Source organism: Anoplophora glabripennis, unplaced genomic scaffold (assembly GCF_000390285.2).
Source record: "Anoplophora glabripennis isolate ALB-LARVAE unplaced genomic scaffold, Agla_2.0 scaffold402, whole genome shotgun sequence".
Taxonomy (NCBI): Eukaryota; Metazoa; Arthropoda; class Insecta; order Coleoptera; family Cerambycidae; genus Anoplophora; species Anoplophora glabripennis.
In genome coordinates this window covers 497,868-501,935 of record NW_019416506.1, presented here as the reverse complement: position 1 = coordinate 501,935, position 4,068 = coordinate 497,868, and positions in this window count along the sequence as shown.

The following is a 4,068-nucleotide window of genomic DNA, read 5'->3' as shown; positions in this document are numbered from 1 at the left end:
AGTAAGAGAATAGTTGTGGCGTAGATAGTGCCCCGTCCTCACTTTCGTCGCTTATTTTTTTATAGAAAACACAAAAAAAGTCGATTCAATTTTAATTTATAATACACTCTTTTATTGTGTCGTCACATATTTAGGCAACCCTCAACAAATTGTCATAGTTGAAATTGTACAGTTCGAATCTGACCCTTGTTTAGTACTATTTACATTTACTGTATGTGTGAGTTAATCGAGGTGTTAATAATATTAAAATAGCCAATCAACGCAATAACAATGAATTAATCTGTGTAACTAAGTTAACTATTCATTTTTATCTACAACCATTTATGTGAAAACTTTTGTCTGGAACTATCCATGGAATCAGCAGTTCTAAAACGTTTTTTTCACCTTATTGTGCTAAGTCAGTAGGTATTAAAATAAATCATTATATTTGCAAAAAATATTTACCAGCCGAGTCTTCCTTTGAAAATTTGTAAACCCTGTATACAGCGATGACACCAGATCCTTTTCGCAAGTGGCTTTGTTGTTAGTTATAACCAACTTCATTATTTTTTATATTTAAAAATGAAACGATTGTACTACACTTTTTATATCATAAATATAACGAAAACTTAAAACATTATAGGGATAAACCACAATCAATTTTTTTTAGATAATTGTTCAATGGCAGGGAATGCGCGCTCCATAGCAAAATTTGAAAAAGTCTTTAGCCATTATTAAATTTAATTAACTAGCCCGAGACTCTAATCTAAAACTAGGTCGACTGCTCAATGTGAAATCTAAGGAAGAACTCCATTTTTCGAGATCTTTCCTGAATTCCACCTCGCTTCGACACGCCCATTTCTTGGGTCCAGAAGTTTCTGTTCTTATCTTATTGGCGGGGACCCTGAATGTCGGGATGCTCTGGCATAACTATTCCATGTTAATAATTGTCTAATGAACTAAATTTACATTTATATAAATAATTATGTGACTTACAAGTAACCCTAGCCTTCCTCTAGCGACTCCGTGTAGCAAATACGGGGCGGATTAGTCAATCTCATTTAATATCTTCTTAATAGCTTGGAAAAACCAGCTTAACATATTTTTCCTGACAACATTCTAACAACTTATTCTTGGAATTCCTACGTTCTTTGGAATGCATTTTGCGCGTTATTTGAAATATCGATTTTTTTTCTTATACTAGACGCTTAACACATGGCCCCGACAGTTTAAGTGAACTTTTAAAAAATATTGGTAAATGTCTCCGAAGGACGACGCTACCTACTTGAAAGTCCTCAACTTTCGATAATTTGTGTTGACTGAAATATTTATCGTCTACTTTAATATCAAACAATCATTATGGAATAATTATTATCAATTTAGATTTTATGCATCGTACAACGTGCGTAAAATTGACAGGCAATAGTAAAAAAGTATTTTTTTTTCCTCAATATTGCTAGCCATATTTATCAAACTTTAAAATTTTAACTTGAAAGTGTAATTAACAATTTTGGAAATGCACTTTTCCAACTTTAAATGTACCTACGGAAGTAATCTGACTCATTCAATTCACTCCCGTTCCATCGCCTCTTCCCCATTTTTGACAAAATAAACTGGAATTAGCAAATTGGGCAATTTTCGTGAAGGGGATGGAGACTAATGATTTCAGCTTCACTGGTGCAAGGGTATTAGCTTTCGTTTTCGGGCACAATAATAAAGTTGTAATGAGTCCCTTATAAAATTTTCGAGGCGTCCCGTAATTGATCGCAATTAGAAAAGAAAATTAACGCGAGGGCAGAAAATGATAACTGTGAATTGCAAACAATTGTTGACTATGAAATTCTTGCTATCTTGTATTTATTCGATATGACTTGGGAATATAGATGAAAATTTAAACACGATGCTTTTACTATTATCTGGGAACGTATAAAGTGAGGCCATAAAATAGTGTTTTCTACAAATAGAACAGATTTGAAACATTTAAGGAGGTTTATCTGATTTGGAATTGACGAACAAATATTCATAAAAAAATTAACATAAGCTTATTAATATGAAGAAAATCCTCAAACAAAATTATGACTAGTTAGGATACCTAAGAGACGAGATATTAATAAAATAATTTTTCATGATTTAGTACAGAGTCAAATGAGAATGTAGATTTTTTTGTTCTTTCCACTTAGAATGCGCAACAATTGACGAACAGTTTCCACAGCAACATGTATAAATAGGAAACCGATATCTAAGGAACCGTATGACAGCTTATAGAAATCGATTAGGTACTTGTAAGATATATAATTTATAATAATTCTGCTTCAAACTGCTGTCGTTGACTAACTTATCCTCCATATGCGTGATAGCGGCAGCACCGCGATCTCGATGTAGCGTATTATTTGAAATTCGCAGGTGTCCAAACAAACAGAATGATCGAACAGGAGCGAGTAAACGCCGAGCCGAGCGCACGTTACCAAATCTAAAGGCTTTCTACTTTAGTCACTAGCGAATCTACAGAAACTTTCGTACCTCCTTAAGAGCTGAAATATTTATGACTTAGTGAATACCGACACGTCTATGTTATGATACCTTGATGTTTTCAAGTATAAGTGAATTCGTCGCACGTCCCTGGTTTTTGGGCATCTGTTAATAGCTCCTAGAGCAATCAAGACAGTCAGACGCATGCGCATTCCGATATAATACTTGCATAAGGTTCAAAATTCATTGTTATTAGTCAATTGCGACTAACTGTTGGAAAAGGACAAAACCTCTTGCTGAATAGGACAAAGTAGTGGGACGCACAATAGGCCTAATAAGGCCGCCGTGCTATGGTACTTATCAGAACCAACCACTAGGAAAGAAGAAGAAGAAGAAGAAGAAGAAGAAGAAGACGAACTGTTGGAAACTGTTTTAATGCATTGGGAACGAAGCTAATATAATATCTTTCATGAAATGATTTTAAGAATCACCCTCGGAAATATTTTAGATCACTTAGGAAACCTCCTGTATATTTAACAAATACAACTTTATTTACTATTTATTATAATATTAAATAAAAGTAACCTTTGGTTGCTATAAGTATACTTGCCAAAATATTTTTTAATTATGATATGTATAAGAATGCCTTGTAATATTATTATAATGTTGTTAAAAACAATTTGTGTTTGAATTAGGATACATAATCCAAGTAAACTTTGAGTTCAGTACAAACCTATCAGGAAATCTCTCGAAAACAGGTACCTACAAATTTATTCGCCACGTCCTTAATAATCCAAGAAGTCGGTCTTCTCGAGCTGACGGGCCTATTTGCTAAGGAAGTATTTTCACCAAATGAATCTACCATCTGTATTTTATTATTTAATTACGTAATAAGTTTACAAATGAAAATCTTACTAAGCAGGGCAAAGCTGCGATATTTAGAGCGCCAGTTTCTTACTAATTGTATGCTAATTTCTGCAGCGCTTTCGTTTCGCTTACTTTACTTTACGTCACAACTTGTATACGGTATGTTTCAAATTCGATGGTATTTCACAAGTACAGGGCTTGCATAAATGATTACAGGCCACGTGACCAGTAACCTTGTTTGGGACAGTAATTTTCCCTCACGTTGCCAATTAAATTTAGGTAAAATTAAAAATTATTAAAACAATACGATCAAGATTACATTCGTTTCACCGGTTGTAATTGGAGTCATTTTTCACGAGATTTTATTCAAACAATCAGCGATCACTTTATCTCGAGCATAGAAGTATCGGCTTGTCATTGTTAATTGTAAACGAATCATTAATATTAGTGACGACAAGATTTAGGGAATTTTCGTTATCAGTCACATGGCTTGTGAACATTCATTAAGGCTTTATATTTATATTTAACGGATAGAATAAACTCCAAGATACGTGAATTACAGAACATTAATAAGCGAGACATCTACCTATATTATAGACATAGATATATAAACCTAAGACAGCCACATATTATTTCCGAATTAAGAATTCGATTCGCTGAACACGAACCTGTAGTCAAAATTCATGATATCACAAATTTTGAAATTTTTGGGTGAAACTGAACTTAGAAAATATCCTACCTAAACTATGCTAA